This window comes from Miniopterus schreibersii, assembly GCF_964146895.1.
Source record: "Miniopterus schreibersii genome assembly, chromosome: 9".
NCBI classification, from domain to species: domain Eukaryota; kingdom Metazoa; phylum Chordata; class Mammalia; order Chiroptera; family Miniopteridae; genus Miniopterus; species Miniopterus schreibersii.
In genome coordinates this window covers 26,582,655-26,605,550 of record NC_138118.1, presented here as the reverse complement: position 1 = coordinate 26,605,550, position 22,896 = coordinate 26,582,655, and positions in this window count along the sequence as shown.

The window sequence follows — 22,896 nt, the reverse complement described above, 5'->3', positions numbered from 1 at the left end:
ATTCACAAATCAATTGAATTTTTATACAGCAGTAATGAACTGTCAGAAAGGGAACTAAGAAAACAATCCCATTTACAATTGCTTCAGATATATACCAAGGCATAGAAGATTTTAAGATGGTAGTGGATTAAGTGGAAGCTACACTGACACTTTCCCAGAAACAAACTGGAATTACAACTAAAATATGGAAAAACCATAGGTTTAGAGAGCCCTTATAATCAAGGATGCAAAGTGGAGATGGCATAGAGACTGGTAAGAAGTGTGGAGGTGTGAGAGGGCTGGCTGAGCTCCCACAGGCAGCAGATGAAGTTCCAGAGGTATATCTCAGCTGTGGGGGTTCCCACAGAGAACTGTGGGGTCTAAACCCCAAGCTGGGCTCCCCAGCCCAGAGTACCAGAACTGAGAAAGGTGCCCACATAACAACTGGCTGTGAAAAGGAACAGGGTTTCTGTGTGCCAGGGAGAGATTGCTTGAAATGCAGGCACCCTCTTAAAGGGTCAATACACAAAATAGCATGTGAAACTAAACACACTGGGCTCCAGCAGAGGGAGAGCAGAATGCACAAGATCTGTGTGAGGAGAATCTAGGGGTGCTGGCTCTGGGGATAGAGATCAGAGAACACTCATCTGGATTTCTGTGCTGAGTCATTCCCCTATAAGGCAGACGAAATACTTCTCAGGCAGATCTTTGCCAAGCAGGCAGCATTTGCCTGAGGATGTGAAGCAATTGACTCACCCATTGGAAAACTCTTGCCCTACACAGTGGAGCTTATGGACTGCTGTAATCTATAGCATGAGGCTCATTAGCAAACATAGATTAATCAGCTGACAGGAAAAGGTGGTTCTCTGAATGCTTTGAAACTTTGCCTGATTTTCTTCTGGACCCTGGCCTTGAAAAGCAGACTTGGGTGTGCATCTTGGTCCTGTCCAACTGCACCCAGCCCAGCAGAAGAAACCACAAGTTGTGGAATGCTGACAGCTACAAACAATGTACTCAGGGCCAGTCATAAGCAGTGTCTGGGACTGCACTAGAGATCCCCTAAGAAGACTGAGAGCCCTAGGAGATGTACCTAATACATAGTAGCAAACCCAAACAGGAAGCCAAAGTGGGAAGACAAAAAACAAACCCCAAATGAAATAGCAAGAGAATTCTCCAGAAGTGATAAATGAAATGATGATAAGCAATCTATCAGATATAGAGTTCAGATTACTGATTGTAAGGACAATAAATAGCATGAGAAAAGAAATAGAAACTATGAAGGAAATTAAGAATGCCACAGAAGATATAGGGAATAAATTAGAAGTAATAAACAGCAGATTAATGGAAGCTGAAGATTGATCAGCGAATTAGAAGACAAGGTAGAAAAAAATCACTCAATCATAGAACAAAAGGAAAAAACAATTAAGAAACAGAAGGACTGCCCTGGTTGGTTTGGCTCAGTGGTTAGAGGGTCTGCCCATGGACTAATGGCTTTCCAGGTTCAATTCCAGCCAAGGACACATACCTTGGTTGCAGGCTCCATCCACAGTCAGAGTGTATATTGGAGGCAACCAATTAATTTGTCTCCCTCACATTGATGTTTCTCTTTCTCTCTCTCCCCCTTCCACTCACTTTGAAAAGCAACGGGAAAAATATCCTCTAAATTAAAAAATTCTGGGGTAGCAATACTCATTGATAAAATATACTTCAAACTGAAGGCCATAACAAGAGACAATTAAGGTCACTATGTAATACTAAAGGGGTTGATTCAATAGAAGGAAATAAGCCTGGAAAACATATATGCACCCAATATAGGAGCACTTAAATATATAAAAGCCTCTTGGAGGACTTTAAGGGAGAGAGCAACAGCAATACAATCATAGTCAGGGATTTTAACACCTTACTGACTTCATTGGATAGATCTTACAGACAAAAAGTCAACACAGAAACAGTTACTCTAAATTGCAAAGTAGGTCAGATGGATTTAATTGATACTTACAAAACATTTCACCCCAAAGCTGCAGTATATACATTCCTCTCAAGTGCACATAAGTCATGCTCAAAGATAGACCACATGTTAGGACACAAAACAAGTCTCTACAAATTCAAGAATATTAAAACCATATCAAGCATCTCAGATCACAATGGAATGAAATTAGAAATCAACTACAGTAAAAATGCTCATAAACATTAAACACATGGAAGAGAAATAGCATTTTATTAAGCAATGAATGGGTTACCAATCAGATCAAGAAAGAAATTAAAAACTTCATGTAATCAAATGAAAATGAACACACCACAACCCAGAATTTATGGGACACAGTGAAAGCAGTCTGAGAGAGAAATTCAGAGCACTACAAGCCTAACTGAAAAAAACAGGAAAAACTTTTAATAAATTCTAACCGTACAACTAAAGACTTAGAAAGAGACCAACAAGAAAACCCAGAGTAAGTGGAAGGTAGAAACTAATAAAACCCAGAGCAGAAATAAATGACATAGAAATGAACACAACAAAAACAACACAAAAGATCAATGAAATATAGAGCTAGCTCTTTGAAAAGATAAGCAACATTGATGAACTCTAAGGCCGACTCATTAAGAAACAAAGACGGAGGACTCAAATATATAAAATGAAATACTAAAGAGGTGAATTAATAAATAACACCACAGAAAAATCATGATCAAGTGAGATTTATTCCAGGGATGCAAGGCTGGCATAACATCCGCAAATCAATAAACGTGATACATCACATAAACAAACTGAAAGACAAAAATCACATGATCAAATGAACAGATGCAGAAAAAAGCATTTGACAAAATCCAACACCCATTTTTGATAAAAACTCTCAGTAAAGTGCGAATAGAGGGAACATACCTCAACATAATAAAGGCCATATATGACAAACCTACAGTTAATGTTATAGTCAATGGGCAAAAATGAAAAGTGTTTCCCTAAGAACAGAAACAAGACAGGGGTGTCCACTTTCACCACTCTTATTCAAAATAGTACTGGAAGTCCTAGCCACAGTGATCAGACAAGAAAAAAATATAAAAGTGTCCAAATTATAAAGGAGGAAGTAAAACTGTCATTATTCGCAGGTGACATGATATTGTACATAGAAAACCATAAAGAATCCACCAAAAAACTACTAGGTTTAATAAGTGAATTTGGCAAAGTAGCAGGATACAAAATTAACATTCCAGAAATAGATGGCATTTTTATACACCAATAATGAACTCTTGAAAGAGAAACTAAAAAAAAACAACAATTCCATTTACCACTGCAAAAAAATTTAAGATACATTGAAATAAATTTAACCAAGGATGTAAAAGACCTGTATTGAAAAACACTACAGGACATTGAAAAAAGAATTAGAGGAAGATATAAACAAATGGAAGAATATACCATGTTCATGGATTGGAAGAATTAACATCGTCACAGTGCCCATAATACCCAAAGCAATCTATAGCTCAATGTAATACCTATTAAAATACCACTGGCATATTTCACAGATGTATAACAAATACTCCAAAATTTATATGAAACCAAAAGAGACCCTGAATAGCTGCAGCAATCTTGAGAAAGAAGAACAAAGTAAAAGAGATTGCAGTACCAGATATCAAATTATACTACAAAGCCTTTAGCCATTGTAATCAAAACAGCCTTGGACTGTCACAAGAACAGGCACATACATCAGTGGAACAGAACAGAGAACCCAATGACTGACCAAAGCCATTACGGTCAACTAATATTTGACAAAGGAGGCAAGAGCATACAATGGAGTAAAGACAGTCTCTTCAATAAATGGTGCTGGGAAAATTGGACAGATACATGCAAAAAAATGAAACTAAACCACCAACGTACACCATACAAAAGAATAAACTCAAACTAGATCAAAGACTTAAATGTAAATTGTGAAATCATAAAAACCCTAGAGGAAACCATAGGCAGCAAAATCTCAGACATCTCTCATAGCAATATGTTTGCCAATACATCTCCTAGAGCAAGGGAAACAAAGAAGAAAATAAACAAATGGGACTACATCAAAATAAAAAGCTTCTGCACAGCAAAAGAAACCATCAACAAGACGAAAAGAGATCCCAGTGTATGGGAGAACATGTTTCTCAATGATACATCTGATAAGGGGTTAACTTCCAAAATATATAAGGAACTCATACAACTTAACAAAAGGAAGACAAACAATGCAATTTAAAAAATGGGCAAAGGACCTAAATAGACACTTCTCCAAAGTGGATATACAGATGGCCAGGAGACATATAGAAAAATGCTCAAAGTCACGAACCATCAGAGAGATGAAAATTAAAACAACCATGAGTTACTACCTCACACCTGCCAGAATGGCTACCATCAACAAATCAACAAAGGACAAGTGCTGGCAAGGATGAGAGGAAAGGACACCCTAGTACACTGCTGGTGGGAATGCAAACTCATGTAGCCTCTATTGAAAACAGTATGGAGTTTCCTCAAAAGGTGAAAAATGGACCTGCCATTTGACCCAGTGATCCTATTTCTAGGAATATATCCTAAGAAACCCAAACACCAATCAGAAAGAATTTATGCATTCCTGTGTTCACAGCAGTGCTATTTATAATAGGTAAGATCTGGAAATAGCCCAAGTACCCATCAGTAGATGAATGGGTAAAAAAGTTGTGGTATATTTCCACAATGGAATATTATGCAGGTGTAAAAAAGAAGGCACTGTTACCTTTTGAGACAGCATGGAGAGACCTGGAGAGTATTATGCTAAGTGAAATAAGCCAGTCAGAGAAAGACAAGTATCACCTGATCTCACTTATATGTGGAATCTAATGAACAAAATAAACTGATGCACAAAATAGTTCCAGAGACTTAGAAGCATGGATCAGACTGACATTGGTAGGTATGCTGTGGCTGAAACAAAAGTATAGTTCTATACTGTATGCTCTACTGTGCTGGCTGTAACTTGGCAGTTGCTGAACATTTAGTAAGAGGAGGCATACATAGGCTTTTATTTTTCTGTCTCTTGAAGTTATACAACTAGATGATAGCAAACAATGCCCATGGCAACCAATTAAAAGTGCTCAAAGGAGGTACTTATTTCACAGATGTGACCACTTCTTTGTGACTGAAAATTGCAGAGCCACATTGCCCTTTTAGACATTATATCTCATAGTAAAATATTCTTGGAGATCTGTGAATTGTTAAAGAACCTTTGAAAAAACTTTTGAATTATGTTTTTTTTTGTTTATGTGATGATCATGAAAAACCAATGTACATGCATTTGCGATGATCTGGACAGAGCCCCATACTGCATAATTTTGGGGGCTATATCACACTGTGTTGATTTTTGCTCCAGGAGAGCTGTTCACATAGATGGTGAGAAGTTCCCTGGTTCTTGTCATCACCTTAAAACTTTTGGCAGCAAAGCAGCATCAGTTATTAGAACTTGGTTCAGCAACATTGGTACTTGAGTTCTGGCTAAGAAGAATTCAGAGGAAAGACTCAAACTATAAGAGAAAGTTTATTTAGAAAGTCACAGAAGTAGAATAAGTGAGCCATAGAAGAAATGAGCTCAGGAAGTGAGTTACAGAGGCAATAGTAGGGCCCTTGGTGCTTGAGAGAGAGAGAGATACATGCCTTGAGAGACAAAAGAAGGAGGAAAGTCACAGGCATGATCTGGGAACAGAGAGAGAGAGCGTGCACAGGATCTCTGTCTTTTTTTTTTTCTTTCCCAGTGTGTGTGTGGGGGGGGAGGGGAGTGTCCCTGTCTTAAGGGCTTTTATCAAGAGGTCTCAGGGGAGGATCTCAATAGAATATTCATCAGATTTCCAGGTGTGCCCCCTCAGGGTCATGGTCTCCACTAATTTGTCAGTGTCAGGACAGGGGCTCATCAATCAATGCAGCTGGTCCTAATTTCAGCCATGGCTTTGCTTTTTCTGATTTTTCTGTTTCTCTGCATCTGGATTTGAAACACAGCTGAGGCCTAGATATCATCTCCAGGGGTTAATGCTTAAGGGAACGGTCATGAAAGCGCTTGTAGTTTTGCCCTGTGTCTAGGCACCAGGGGCTCTCAACCCTGGTTACCCTTTGCACTTGGCCTATCATCCCTACTCTGCTCATGCCTATCTAACTACCTACTACAAAACCACCTTTTTCCACAAGGCTTTAGTAGGGCATTTGCATTTGATTCATTCATTCTACAAATGATTATTGAGAACTCTCAACAACAGCTCCACTTTAGGAGCTGAGGATTCAGGGTTGTTTTCATTAAGACTGTTCAGCCCTGGCCAGGTGGCTCAGTTGGTTAGAGTGACATCCTGATACGCCAATGTCGTAGGTTTAATTCCCAGTCAGGGCACATATTAGAATCAACCAATGAATATATAAATATGTGGCACAACAAATAAATGTTTCTCTCTCTCAAATAAATAAAATAAAAAGGTAAAAGAAAATACTTTTTTCATCTAACATAACAGGAAATTTAAATAAAATAGTTTAGATATTGAGAGTATTGTCAGAGCAATGGCAATGTGAGAGATACCCTTGGCCTCTCCCCCTGAAATTTCAACAAATTAACCAACTATAACTCAACAAAGAATTCCCTACTCAACACAGAGGCATGCCTGAGAGACCCCCACACTGAAACATCTAAAGGTGGGCAACCGAGAACAAGTGGGGAGACAAAAAGGGAGGAGTCTTCAGAAGCAACTTGGGAGCTGGGAGCTCATGGCGCAGATAGGAGAGGGGAGGAAGCTGGGTGGGAAGAAGAGAGAGCTGCATGGGGCAGCCCAGCAGGGAGAGCAGAGTGAACAGTCACTGAGCCAACAGATACCTGACAGAGTGCCGGGGTTCTCCCTTGCAGCTTTCCATGGTCAGGCAGAGTAGTTTCTGACAAAGAAACAAAACCACAGAACCCTGCTGCCCCTTGGCCTCCCAAAACTCTCCTCCCATTCCCCTGGGTGTTGGGTCCAGGAACATTTTATCTGTAAACCAAGAGTGATTACAGTAGAACCACTGTTTCCCTTTGTGACTGATCCCTAGGTTTGGTTGTTAGAATGGGACCTCACGGAGCTCAGGGTCACCATTATGGTGAGGGCAAAATAAACCCCACCCACAATCTTAGAGGCTGTACTGTCTTACAGAAACCCAAGAAGGTGAAGTCTGGGATGTCACAGAATTTTAAAAATCTTGTGATTTAGCACCAACTATTGGAAAATAGTAGAAAGGCCTCTTCAGAAAACACTGCTATAGAAAGGACATTTATACCTAGGTGGAGAGGAGCAAATACCATGAACAACCAAGGTAATGATGATCAGAAAGACAATACAAAGTTCCCAGAGAGCAAGCTGGAACACAGAGAAATATGTGATTTAAATGACAAAGATTTCAGAATTGCAGTTCTGAAAATACTCAACAAGATTCAAGAAAATACAGACAGGCAATTCAGTGCACTCAGAAAACAAATCAATGAACAAAATGAGTACTTTACCGAAGTGACTGAAACTTAAAAAAAAAAACCAGGACACATAGCTTAAAAAAAAAAAAAAAAAAGGTGCACAGAGGAAAGAACACCACCAAACAAAAACAACAGACAAAATTACAAAGAAAAAAACCAATGGAGACATAGAGCTACCAGAAAACAAGAGATAAAATGGTTACAGGAAATCCTCATACATCAATAATTACCCTAAATGTAAATGGTCTGATTTCACCAATAAAGAGGCGCAGAGTAGCAGAGTGGATCAAAAAACAAAACCCAATCATAAGCCACCTACAAGAGACATATCTAAGCTGCAAACACAAAGGTAGATTCAAAGTAAAAGGGTGGAAAATGATTCTCAAAGCAGATAACATCCTCTGAAAAGCAGGTGTAGCCATACTTATATCTGACAAAATTGATTTAAAGTCAATGAAGATAACAAGAGACAAAAATGGACACTATATAATGATAAAGGGGACACTACATCAAGAAAACATAAAACTTCTTAATATATATGCAGCTAATCAGGGAGCACCTAAACATATAAAGCAACTACTCACAGACCTAAAGGGAGAAACAGATAAAAACACAATCATAGTTGGTGGCCTTAATACTCCATTGACAGCTCTAGACAGGTCAACTAAACAAAAACTCAATAAAGAAATATCGGCCTTAAATGAAACACTAGACCAAATGGACATAATACAGAACTTTTCATTCCAGAACATCAAATTATACATTCTTCTCCAGTGCATATGGAACATTCTCAAGGATAGACCATATGTTGGGGCACAGAACTAGCATCAACAATTCAAGAAGATTGAAATTATATCAAGCATATTCTCTGAGTATGATGCCTTGAAATTAGAAATCAACTGCAAAAAGGAAGTAAAGAAACCCACAAATACATCTGTGAAATAAGTACCTCCTTTGAGCACTTTTAATTGGTTGCCATGGGCATTGTTTGCTATCATCTAGTTGTATAACTTCAAGAGACAGAAAAATAAAAGCCTATGTATGCCTCCTCTTACTAAATGTTCAGCAACTGCCAAGTTACAGCCAGCACAGTAGAGCATACAGTATAGAACTATACTTTTGTTTCAGCCACAGCATACCTACCAATGTCAGTCTGATCCATGCTTCTAAGTCTCTGGAACTATTTTGTGCATCAGTTTATTTTGTTCATTAGATTCCACATATAAGTGAGATCAGGTGATACTTGTCTTTCTCTGACTGGCTTATTTCACTTAGCATAATACTCTCCAGGTCTCTCCATGCTGTCTCAAAAGGTAACAGTGCCTTCTTTTTTACACCTGCATAATATTCCATTGTGGAAATATACCACAACTTTTTTACCCATTCATCTACTGATGGGTACTTGGGCTATTTCCAGATCTTACCTATTATAAATAGCACTGCTGTGAACACAGGAATGCATAAATTCTTTCTGATTGGTGTTTGGGTTTCTTAGGATATATTCCTAGAAATAGGATCACTGGGTCAAATGGCAGGTCCATTTTTCACCTTTTGAGGAAACTCCATACTGTTTTCAATAGAGGCTACATGAGTTTGCATTCCCACCAGCAGTGTACTAGGGTGTCCTTTCCTCTCATCCTTGCCAGCACTTGTCCTTTGTTGATTTGTTGATGGTAGCCATTCTGGCAGGTGTGAGGTAGTAACTCATGGTTGTTTTAATTTTCATCTCTCTGATGGTTCGTGACTTTGAGCATTTTTCTATATGTCTCCTGGCCATCTGTATATCCACTTTGGAGAAGTGTCTATTTAGGTCCTTTGCCCATTTTTTAAATTGCATTGTTTGTCTTCCTTTTGTTAAGTTGTATGAGTTCCTTATATATTTTGGAAGTTAACCCCTTATCAGATGTATCATTGAGAAACATGTTCTCCCATACACTGGGATCTCTTTTCGTCTTGTTGATGGTTTCTTTTGCTGTGCAGAAGCTTTTTATTTTGATGTAGTCCCATTTGTTTATTTTCTTCTTTGTTTCCCTTGCTCTAGGAGATGTATTGGCAAACATATTGCTATGAGAGATGTCTGAGATTTTGCTGCCTATGGTTTCCTCTAGGGTTTTTATGATTTCACAATTTACATTTAAGTCTTTGATCTAGTTTGAGTTTATTCTTTTGTATGGTGTACGTTGGTGGTTTAGTTTCATTTTTTTGCATGTATCTGTCCAATTTTCCCAGCACCATTTATTGAAGAGACTGTCTTTACTCCATTGTATGCTCTTGCCTCCTTTGTCAAATATTAGTTGACCGTAATGGCTTTGGTCAGTCATTGGGTTCTCTGTTCTGTTCCACTGATGTATGTGCCTGTTCTTGTGACAGTCCAAGGCTGTTTTGATTACAATGGCTAAAGGCTTTGTAGTATAATTTGATATCTGGTACTGCAATCTCTTTTACTTTGTTCTTCTTTCTCAAGATTGCTGCAGCTATTCAGGGTCTCTTTTGGTTTCATATAAATTTTGGAGTATTTGTTATACATCTGTGAAATATGCCAGTGGTATTTTAATAGGTATTACATTGAGCTATAGATTGCTTTGGGTATTATGGGCACTGTGATGATGTTAATTCTTCCAATCCATGAACATGGTATATTCTTCCATTTGTTTATATCTTCCTCTAATTCTTTTTTCAATGTCCTGTAGTGTTTTTCAATACAGGTCTTTTACATCCTTGGTTAAATTTATTTCAATGTATCTTAAATTTTTTTGCAGTGGTAAATGGAATTGTTGTTTTTTTTTAGTTTCTCTTTCAAGAGTTCATTATTGGTGTATAAAAATGCCATCTATTTCTGGAATGTTAATTTTGTATCCTGCTACTTTGCCAAATTCACTTATTAAACCTAGTAGTTTTTTGGTGGATTCTTTATGGTTTTCTATGTACAATATCATGTCACCTGCGAATAATGACAGTTTTACTTCCTCCTTTATAATTTGGACACTTTTATATTTTTTTCTTGTCTGATCACTGTGGCTAGGACTTCCAGTACTATTTTGAATAAGAGTGGTGAAAGTGGACACCCCTGTCTTGTTTCTGTTCTTAGGGAAACACTTTTCATTTTTGCCCATTGACTATAACATTAACTGTAGGTTTGTCATATATGGCCTTTATTATGTTAATGCATGTTCCCTTTAGTCACACCTTACTGAGAGTTTTTATCAAAGATCAGTGTCAGATTTTGTCAAATGCTTTTTCTGCATCTATTCATATGACCATGTGATTTTTATCTTTCATTTTTTTTATGTGATGTATCACATTAATTGATTTGTGGACATTTTACTAGCTTTGCATCCCTGGAATTAATCTTACTTGGTCATGGAGTATGACCTATTTAATATATTGCTGGATCTAATTTGCTAATATTTTGTTGAGGATCTTGACACCTATGTTCATCAAGGATATTGGCCTATCATTTTCTTTATAGTGTCTTTATCTGGTTTTAGATGTAGGATAATGCTGACCTCATAAAAAGAGCTTGGAAGTGTTCCTTCCTCTTAGATATTTTGGAATAGTTTGAGGATAACAGATGTTAATTCTTCTTTGAATGTTTGGTAAAACTCCCCTGTGAAGTTTTCTGGTCTAGGACATTTATGAACACACAACACAACAACAATATTTCCTGGGAGTTTGTTTATTACTGCTTTGATTTCTTTAGTTTTTATTGGTCTATTCCAGTTTTCTGAATCTTCTTTATTAAGTTTTGGAAGATTGTATGTTTCTAGAAATTTGCCCATTTCACCTCGGTTGTTCAATTTGTTGGCATATAGTTGTTTGTAATATTTTCTTACAATCCTTTGTATTTCTGTGGTGTCAGTTGTTTCTTCACCTCTTCTGTTTCTGATCTTATTTATCTGGGTCCTCTTTCTTTTTTTGATGCATGTGGCTAGCATTTCATCAATCTTGTTTATCTTGTTTATCTTATCTGGAAGGTCTATCCAGTGATGTTAGTGGGGTGTTAACATGAGTGTATTTCTATCAATCTCTCTCTTAAAGTCCTCCAGAATTTTATATATTTAGATGCTCTTATATTGGGTGCATATATGTTCACCAGAGTTATATCCTCTTGTTAGATCACTCTCCTTAGTGTTATGTAGTGACCTTGATTTCATTGAACTTTTTTATTGTTTATTATGCTCTATGTCATTTATTTCCACACTGATCCTTATTATTTCCTTCCTCCTACTAACTTTGGGCTTTTCTTGCTGTTCTCTTTCTAAGTCTTTAAGTTGTAGGGTTAAATAGTTTATTAGTGATTTTTCTCATTTCTTGAGGTAGGCCTGTAGTGCTATGAACTGCCCTCTCAAGACTACATTCACTGTGTCCAATTGATTTTGGGTTGTTGTGTGTTCATTTTCATTTGTTACCAGGAAGTTTTTAATTTCTTCCTTGATCTCCGTGGCAATCCATTCATTGTTTAATAACATGCTATTTAACCTCCATGTTTTTGAATGTTTTTAGTGTTCTTATTGCAGTTGATTTCTAATTTCTTGACATGGTGATCTGAGAAGATATTTGATATGATTTCGATCTTCTTAAACTTGTGGAGACTTTTTTGTCCTAACATGTGGTCTATCTTTGAGAATGCCCCATGTGCACTTGAGAAAAATGTATATTCTGCAGCTTTGAGATGAAATTTCTTTAAACGTCAATCAAGTCCATATGATTTAGGGTGTCATTTGGGGTCACTGTTTCCTTGTTAATTTTTTGTCTGGAAGGCCTATCCAGTGATGTTAGTGGGGTGTTAAAGTCCCATACTATGAGTGTATTTCTATCAGTCTCTCAAAGTCCTCCAGAATTTTATATATTTAGATGCTCTTATATTGGGTGCATATAAGTTTACCAGAGTTATATCCTCTTGTTAGATCACTCTCCTTAGTATTATGTAGTGACCTTTATTGTCTCTTGTTATAGGCTTTGTTTTGAAGTCCATATTGTCAGATATGAGTATTGCTACCGCAGTTTTATTTTGTTTTTTCATTTCCATTTGAATGGAAATAATTTTTTTACACCTTCACTTTCATCTGGTGTGAATCTTTTATTCTGAGGTTGGTCTCTTGTGAACAGCATGTATATGGGTCATTTTTCTTATCTATTCAGCTACCCTGTGTCTTTTGATGGGAGCATTTATTCCATTTACATTTAAGGTTATTATGGATAGATGCTTATCCATTGCCGTTTTAATTCCTTAGGGCAATGTTTCTCTCTCTTTCTATTTCTTCTTATTATTATAGTAATCCCTTTAACATTTATTGCAATGCTGGTTTGGAGGTGAATAACTCTTTTAACCTTTTTTTTTTTTTTTTTTGTCTAGGAGTTCTTTATTTCACCATCTATTTTTGAATGATAGTCTTGCTGGATAGAGTAGTCTTAGTTTCAGATCCTTGTTTTACATTACCTTGAATACTTCATGCCATTACCTTCTGGCCTATAGAGTTTCTGATGAGAAATCAGCTGGCATCCATACGGGAGCTCCTTTGTAGTTAACAAATTGCTTTTCTCTTGCTGCCTTAAAATTCTCTCTTTGTCTTTAATTTTTGGCATGAATTATGATGTGTCTTGGAATGGGCCTCTTGGTTCTTCTTTTTGGGACTCTCTTTGATTCTATAACTAGTTAGGTTTTTTCTTTTACCAGGTTAATGAATGAAAAAATGGATACATACTTATCTATTTCCATTTTTATTCCATATGGCAACATTTCTTTCTTTTTCTATTTCTTCGTATTATTACAGCAGTCCCTTTAACATTTCTTGCAATGCTGGTTTGGAGGTGAAAAACTCCCTTAGCCTTCCTGAGAACAGCTTCAGAAAAAAACTCACACAAGATGAAAGTGAGCCCTGCCGGGCGTGGCTCAGGGGTTGAGCATCGATCTAGGATCCAGGCGATTGGGGTTCAATTCCTGGTCAGGGCACATGCCTGGGTTGCGGGCTTGGTCCCCAGTTGGGGGTGTGCAGGAGGCAGCCAATCAATGACTCTCATCATTGATGTTTCTATCTCTCTCTCTCCCTTTCCTTTCCTCTTTCTGAAATCAATATATATTTTTTAAAAAAGAAAAAAGATGAAAGTGAAGGAATAAAAATTTTTTTCCATTATTTCTTCAAACAGATTCTCTATCTTGTTCAGTTTCTTCTTCTTCTGGTACTCCTCTGATGCCAATATTGTGATGTTTCATGTTGTCCCAGGACAAGTATTTTTGAATTCTAAACATAGGCCTACAAATATACAGCTTATTTTTATTAGGTACTGTTTAAAAGCAACCCTTTCTATCCTCTCAGAGAACCTATGAATATCTGCAAGAAACAGGCTGGTACACAAGTATTTCAGCAAATAATTAATTTATCTTATGGAGTTTAGTGAAAATAATATGGGATTTCCATTAAAAATGATGAAGGTGTGTGTGTGGAAAGAGTCTGATTATATCATGATTATTGTTTATTGTCTTCCTTCCTTTTCACCTTCCTGCAGCCCACCTTTCCTAGGATATAAACTCTGCAAGGGCAGGCGTCTATGTTTTGTTTAATGTAATCCACACACCTAGAACATTAACCAGCACTCAATAAATACTTTGTTATGAAGGAATAAACAAACTGGAAATGAAGACAGTGTAATTGCATATTGTAGAGCCAGAAGTCTGTCAATGTTTGGTCTTTGAAGTATAAGATTAGATTATTTCATCTATAGAACAAAAATACTTTCTATTATAAATTATGAAATTTTCCTAGAAGCATTTTCACAAAACTATCCATATTGTAAGGCTCACTTTACTTTCACCCATACTTATCCCTTTGCTGAATTGCTTGTTTTGTTTCTTTTCATTCTACCTGTATGCCATTTCTGCAAGTCCAAATTTACCCATGCCTTAAGAACTGACACAAAGGCTAGACCCTCTAAAAAAAGCCTTTTGCAAACTGATTTCTCTCTTTTATTGAATCCTTATGATACTTGATTTGTAATTCTCTTAAAAGATTCATCTTATTATAAATAATGTTACAGTCATTTGGGAGACACCTTAATGGACTGTGAGCCTATTTACCCTCACCCCTAAAACAACAACAAAATGAATATATATGAAACAACAATTTTCAAGACATGACATGAGGCAATAATGGTCAGTGATCCCTATGTGTTGAGAAATAAATGAAATGAGCCCTACAATAGTCCCAGCCTACTGCCTTGAGAGAGTTTCCAAGCCACAGTACATGGAACAAAGACTGAGGCAGAACCTGAAAGTCTGAATTGAGGAGACATTGCTGAGAATGTAGGGAAACCAAAACAGCAAGAATTCACAGGAAAGAGTGCTAGAGAGGAGATTACCTACACATTGAGAAAACTCTGGAGATCTGCAGAGGAGTCTCCTCATATATTTGGCTGAGTACTGATCAGTGTGTGTGAAGAAATTACATAATGCCAGGGAGAAGTCTCTCTAAACTAAGGATTAGAGGAACTAATGCCCAGTGCTGACACAGGGCTAGAATATTGCCTGTTTCCCTTTGCCAAACTGGAAGACCTTGTGATTCACAGAACATTGGGTAGATTACTAAAAGGAGTCTTTCCTCAGTGGTGGGGAGTAATTAGCCCTCAACTAAGCACAGCTCTGGTCCCATCTAACAAATCTTAAAAGCAAGACCCAGAAGGATTAAACTGTTTCCAAGTAGTTTAACTATATCCCAGAAGAAAGCTCAATAATACAAAACTATCCAGCACCCAATGATGTAAAATTTGCTATGTCTGGAATCCTAAAAACTTATTAGGCATGCAAAGAAACAGAAAAAAGTGCCCATAATGAGGATTAAGATCAATCAACAAAACAGACCTGAAACTCACCCACATGTTAGAAGAGCAGATAAGAACTTTAAAACAATTGTTATAACTGTACTCCATATGCTGAAAAGGTTAATCAAAGACATGGCATATTTGATAAAGATACAAATCAAACTTCTAGAGATGAAAACTATATTGTCTAAAATGAAAAATACACTGGATAGGACCAGTGGGCTTGAAGACATAGCAGTACAAAATATCCAAAATGGAACTTAATGGAGCTATGGGATAACTTCAAGTGATCAAAGGAGAGAAGAGAGGGGGAAACAGAAATAATATTTGAGAAAATAATGGCCAAACATTTTACAAATTTGATGAAAACTCTAAACTCACAGTTCAAAGAATTTTAATGAGCTCCAAGCCCAGGAAACATGAAGAAAACTATATCAAGGCATGTTGTAACCAAATTTCTTAAGACCAGAAAAAAAGAGAAAATCTTAAAAGCAACCAAAGAACAAAGACCATGTTAAAAATGGTAGAACAAAGATAAGGATGACATCAGATTTCTTGTTGGAAATGATACATGTGAGAAGTCAGTGGAGAAACATCTTTAAAATATTGAAAGGAAAATCTGTCAGCTCAGTTCAGTCTTTTTCACCATCTGGCTAGCTTAAGCTTGTGTTCCCAGCTTCAATCCATTGCTGGGCTATTGTAGCCAGGTTCCCACCTGGAGCCTGCATTTGGACAGCCATTCGGCTGCTAGTTCCACGTGGTTACTATGGAGAGAATGGATGAACAAATTGGGCCAGCCTGGGTTACTGAGTGAGAGAGAGCTCTTTGTTCCCCTAGGTTTATACCATCTCAGGCTTGGGAAAGAACAGGTGATTTTTTGAAATAACCAATCAACTTCCTAAGCTTTCCTGGGCTTCTGATGGGTCCACCACCTAGCCAATTGATCCCTTTCCCAAGTTAGACTAATAGGCCTATATGGTCAAGCACTTGCCCCTACACCATTTTTACTTCTATTGCGCATGTGCTTACCTCCCATCCAGCACCTTCCACGTCCTGGTACTGGAGAGGGGAGGAAGGAGTGTTAACCTTTTGCAGGAGGAAATACCGCTTTCTCCTGGGGTATGTGAAGCTGTAGCTACCTGGTGAAGGTGTAGCTACCTGGTGAGGCTCATTCTCCCGTTTTATTATGCTTAATAATGTCGGACTCCCTTTGCTTCCTCCCTTTGTTAAGTTCTAGCTGCCTGCCTACACTAACATCATGAGTAATGACCTCAAATGTGTTTTATTTTTTATCTAGAAAGAAAAAATAAAATTATTATAAGATCTTTTAAATTCTCATGTTGTGGCCCTAGCCAGTGTGGTTCAGTTGGTTGGAGCATTGTTCTGTGCACCAGGAGGTTGTGGGTTCCTTCCATTCCCCATCAGGGCACGTGCTTAGGTTGCGGATTGGATTCCCAGTTGATGTATCTCTCCCATGTCGATGTCTCTCTCTCTCTTTCCTCCTCCCTCTCTCCTTTCCTCCCTTTCTAAGATCAATTTTAAAAAGCCTATACCATTTTTTTAAAATCTCAAACTGTATACACATACACACGTATTTTTTAACAATTTAAGTAAATAATGTCAAAAAGAAAGTTATCCTAACTTAAGTAAATAATATTAGAAGGACAGCTATCATGTTCAAAAAAAGCGAAACATTTCTTGAAGTCACAAATTCTCTTAGTTATACTTAGAAGGAAAATTCAAGGGACATATCAGGAGTAATGGAATGAAAAATAATTACACAGTAAATAGTATTGCATCATATTTCTTTGCTAATTTGAAATGCACTGTCTTTAGATGCTGAAGATTTGAAGAGCTTTTCAAAGAACCAGAGTGAAAAATCTCAATTTAGTTTTTTATTATAATTACTTTATTTCTTTAGTAGCCACAAGTTTAAGCCAAGGATAATAGCTCTTTATTATAAACAGATTCCACATCTTGAGACTATTGTTCATGATTCAAAAAGAGAGAACAGGAGTCTGCAGGGTGAATGATTCCTTGCTCATTAAATGAAGGTTGGATGGTATAATGGTGGCCCCCCAAAGGATACGTTCACATTAAATCCCTGGAATCTGTGAATATTAATTTATTTATAATAAATAATAGTAATAATAATATTTAATAATATTATTTGCAGATGTAATTAAGTTAAAGACCTTGAAATTAAATAACCCTGGATTATCTGAGTGGGCCCTAAATATAATGACAGTTATCCTTAGAAGTGAAAGGCAGAGAGGTATTTGCCAAAAACTCAAAGGAGAAGCCATGTGAGGATTGAGGCAGAGATTGGAGTTATTCTGTCACAAACCAAGGAGAGCCACCAGAAGCTCAAAGAGGCAAAAAAGAATTCTCCCTTAGAGCCTCCAGAACTGGGAGAGAATAAATATGTGTTGTTTTAATCCACCAAGTTTGTGCTCTTTTATTACAACAGCCCTAGAAAATTAATACAGATAAGGTGCAGTTTAACCAGTAAAACTTGTTTCTGTGAAGGGTTGCTCCTCAGAGGGAATTTTCATTGACTCTTTCCTAGCCAATGAATAAATGAAGACTCTTGAGAGTAAAATGTAATTTCCAAGGGGATGATGTGCCATTTTGATGATGCAGGGTTAAGTGTTGGTTGCAGTGTACAGTGATTTATGTTTGCAAATTTTGAAATTTTTCTAATAGGTGGATAGAAGATGACTATTGCTCCTTGAGGATTAAATTATTTTCTATTATAGCTTATGAGACACTTAGAAAGGAAACTTTTTCCTCTTATCAAGTCCATAGTCAAATTTCCACAGATTTTCTCCAAAATGTCCATTACATAGCTTTGAATAAATAAATAAAAAAGAAAAGTAGTTACCATAACATTTAGGCACCTACCTCACCCACAGGACTACTTGTGCCACAGATCTGATTTAGCTGAATCACAGAGCAAAACTCCTAGTGCATGTTGCACAATCATTTTCAACCATGCTATAGCTTCAAGTTGTGGTTATTTAGGATTTTATACAGTCAGGATGAGTGAAGTTTTAAGAATTGCTTTGGATTTTTAAGAGCAACTGAGCAGTATGTGTGAAGAAACTTTAAAATGTTCCTAACTTTGACCACCAAATCTACTTCCTCATATCTATCCCAATATAATAACCCTAAATTTAAAAATGAAAAGTTATAAATGCAATAGTATTCATTATGGAATTACTTAAAATAGCAAAATATTAGTAAGTATAGCTGTGAAATGATTTAAAAATTTTTATGTCTTATGGAATATCATGTTTTCATTAAATATGATGCTTTTGAAGACTATACACTAATATGGGAAATCTTTTAAGCCTGTAAAAATGAACATAGAGAATAATTAAAACAATGTAAAAATTATGCATGAAAATACCAATAGAGAGAAATATACTACAAAGTTTACTAACAGAAGTTCTATAGGGTCATGGTTCTCATTATTTTTATCTAATATTCCTTATTTTGTGATTATTGTGATTCCAAATATTATTGTGATTGTTTTGGATCAAGTTGTGAACTGACCAAAGCCAATTTGGTCCTGTGCAACCACTGGCTTTTTTGGGGTTTGGGGGGTTGATATCAATAGCTATGAATTAGTTTTATGTAGCTGTAGATTTTTCTCTCCCTCCATCCCTTGTAGCCTTTACATCCTAGCTACCAGGTAGTATCTTAAACTGATAGCAAGTCTCAGACCAAATTCTGACATGCATTAGAAACAGATACTAAAAGAGTTTATATAACTTGTCCTATAAGCTGGATAAAGTCCTCACTTTCTGAAATTTTAAGCTTTTTAAAAAACTTGTTGATTTGAGAGAGAGAGGAAAGAAACACATTGATTTGTTGTTCTACTTATTTATGCATTGATTGGTTGGTTCTTGTATGTGCCCTGACTGGGGATCAAACCCTCAACCTTGGTGTATAGGGATGATGCTCTAACCAACTGAGCTACCCAGCCAGGGCCCCATTTTCTGAAATTTTAAGTGCTCTTCTACCCTTAAATGAAAAAACTGCCTAGAAGAAAAGGATTTGGTTAGCCATACAGTTGGCATGAGGTAACCAAAAACCCTCCAACTACCAACTGGTCCTAGAACTGTTTAGGAATCATGCTTTTTGCACTATCCTCCCCACTTGTGTTTTTGGTATCCTGGGCAATGTGCCTTTAAATATTTTAGCCAATCTCATGTTGACTGCCACTAGTTTCATAAATGAAAACTCACTTTTAACATCTCTGCACCGCCTAGCAGAAGAAAAGGTAAACCCTCTCTAGTAGAAGATAAAGTCATCTGGAGCAGCTTCGATAATTCTTTTTACGTACAATCATAAGAATCCATTTTTTAAAATCTTAGACATATCAAGGTGAAACCAAGAGAGGAAGAAAAAAAGCCCAGTAAACAATAGCAATAGATCCACAGATAAGCCATATATTAAAGTTAACAGATAGAGACTTTAAAATAACTATGGTTAATATGTTCAAGAATATAGAGAAAAATAAATAGATAAAAAGAATTTCTACACTTTTAAGAATTGGAATCTAAACAAAGAACAAAATAAAAATTCTAAAACCAAAGTACATTGCCATTATCATAACAGTGTTACATTAAAAAAACAACTAACAAACAAAATAGGACCATAGACATGGAAGCATGGAACAGACTGACAGATCTCAGAGGAAGGTGGAAGGGAGGCAGGGAAAGATTAATCAAAGAACTTACATGCATATGTTCATAGCCCATGGACACAGACAATAGACAGGGGAAGGACTAGGGTGGGGTGGGAGCCTGGTGGAGGGGGGCAAAGGGGAGAAAATGGGGGACATCTGTAATACTCTCAACAATAAAGATAAAATTTTTAAAAATTTTTCATGCTAAGTATGAGCTGAGATAAAAAAGATAACTTTTGTGGAGTTAGGTAACAACCTCCCTCACTCCTGGTCATTTGCATCCACTGATTTAACATGGGCTAAGGAAACTTCTAGAAATGTACAGTTTTTGTGGAGGTTCAGACATAAGCAATCATGTACTGATAAACTGAAATCATTATAAGGAATCTGTGCAGAGATAGGATGAGGCTTAGATGCAAGTGATAATGCTTGGGGCACTCAGATGAGTCAGCAAAGTGAGATCTTCATCCACAATTTAAAGGAGTTGGTAATAATAAAGCAATAGTCAAAATATGAGTTCTCCAAACTACTGATCCTTAAAGTGGGGTGCAGGCAGTATGGAAATACATAGATAATCTGTTGGGCTTTAGGGAGGAAATGCTAAATTATATTTATATTCACTCTACCTTTGAAATGCCTATATATTTATTTTTATTGTGTACATAGTATATTGGTACTGTGGAATATACTAACTTATAAATAAATAAGTTAAATATACATACTTTGTAAAATAAATAAATAGATATACATACTTGGGGAATGAATTTAAAATTTTTTTACTGCTGGCCAAAGCTTGGAGACCATTTCTCTAAACCTACCTATTCATTTACTAAATTCCATGTTGCTTCTATTATATCATGATTCAAATACTACCACAACTGGTTCATGTCTGAATTTGGAGTTTCATTTGCTTACCTCAGTTTAGAACATCTGTAATTTCTCGTAATTCGGGTGCTTTGTGAACTAGACTATAGTGGCAATCTTAATTTGCAGAAAGGAGAATAGGTAGTTGTTCTCCAAGTTAAATTTTTCCCCATATATTTTTATTAAACCTTTGCTTATTATCATTTGTTTTTTTAGAGTCCCAGTAAATAATAATGTGGATGAGTAAGTAGTCAATCAGTAATAAAAGAAATAATAAGGTATACATTTTAAAAGCCTTTTTTAAATGGATACCCATGCTTTTAGTGATTTTTTAAATTGCAGATGTATGATATACTCACATCTTTATTCTTACTGTGAATGAGGGAATTAAACTTATCAGCATATTATGATTAGGTAAGGGCCTGCTGACTCCCAAGATATGCTGATACCTGCAAACACTTGAGAAGCATTATTTTATCTTATGACTTTGATATTTGGTATCTGCAAATAGCCCTTGAAAGAGTAACTTTTTTAGCTGACATATGTTTTATTTATGCATAAATAAACTGATAGTTGGGGGAGCAGATTTTGAGACTAGACAGGAAGAAGAAGTGAAATCCCTGGGCAGCTGAGGAAGAGAGAAGGCCTACCAGGAGATATGAAAAACAAACATCCTCCTATCTCTCAATTTTGCCTGAGGTTAGCCTGAATCCTAGAATCTCACAAAACTCAAAGTCATTTGTTTCACCTGTGACTAAGGCGGTTCCAGGACTTGGGACTTTCAGTTTTAAAACTGAAAAAGTCCTGTCCTGGCTCAGTTGGTTGGGTGTCATCCCATGCACTTGAAAGGTTGCTGGTTCAATTCCCAGTCAGGGCACATGCCCAGGTTTTGGGCTCGACCCCCCATCCTCCATAAGGGGGCCTGTAGGAGGCAGCTGATAGATGTTTCTCTTTCTCTCCCTCTCTCAATAAAATATCTTTTTAAAAAATGTTGACAATGTATAGTCAAAAATTTTAAAAACAAACAAACAAAAAACTGAGAAAGTCCTTGCAAACCTCATGCAATCTCCCAGCATCTACAAGGATTCCTTCCTACCTGATAAACAGATGCTATTATTGCTCCCGGTGGTGTTGAGCAGCCAAATCTCTGTTAGAACATTCTCAGTGATGGGAAGCTAGGGTCTGTTAGAGGCTTAAATATTTAACCCTGTCATTTACATGCATTGGTCCTTTCTTACATGAAAATCACATCTAAGTCTAGAAAGCCAACTTGTTTTGAAGCAGGATAGTAAGGAGCTAGGTAAATTCCTTGGCAAGTAGAATGGGGAAACTGAGACAGAGAGTTGAACAAACTGGCTGAGCAATTTACAGCCAGATACAGAAGGTCACCTCCCTAGAAATACCATCTAGGCCTCTAGGCCCAGAAAAGCAGCAAAACCAAGTGGTCATTGCCAGGACCAGCTGCAATGACTAATGATGACTCCTTGTCCTGGCACTGACCAATCAGTAGAGACCAAGACCCTGAAAGGGCAAACCTGGAAAACTGATGAACAGTCTGCTAAAACCCTTCCCTGAGACCTCCCCTAAGATTCGTGGCTGCAAGAGAGAGAAAAAACCTCAAACAGTCCTGTCAGCATGTCTCAGCAGTTGACCTATGATAATCCTATGATGATCCAAGAGGTTACAGTTGAATTCCGGGTCAGGGCACATGTTGGGTTTGAGGCCTCGATGACCAGTGGGGGGCATGCAGGAGGCAGCCAATCAGTGACTCTCTCTCATCACTGACGTTTCTATCTCTCTCTCCCTCCCCCTTCCTCTAAGATCAATATATATATATATAAACCCTCAAACAAAGGATCCAGCAGGAGCTCTCTCTCCCGGGAGTATTCCCAGTGCCTTTCCCTCCCCCCTCTTCTTCTTCCTCCACAGGCACTTGGCTCCTAAAATCTAAGGGTCCACACAAGACTTACAACCAGGGGAGCAATGGGGAGCAATGGGCAGTGGCAGTTTGTCCTGGGCTAACCCCCTGAACCTGTCTGCAAGGCCCCCTTTTCTCTGACTTCCCTGTGAGCTAAAGCAGCCCAG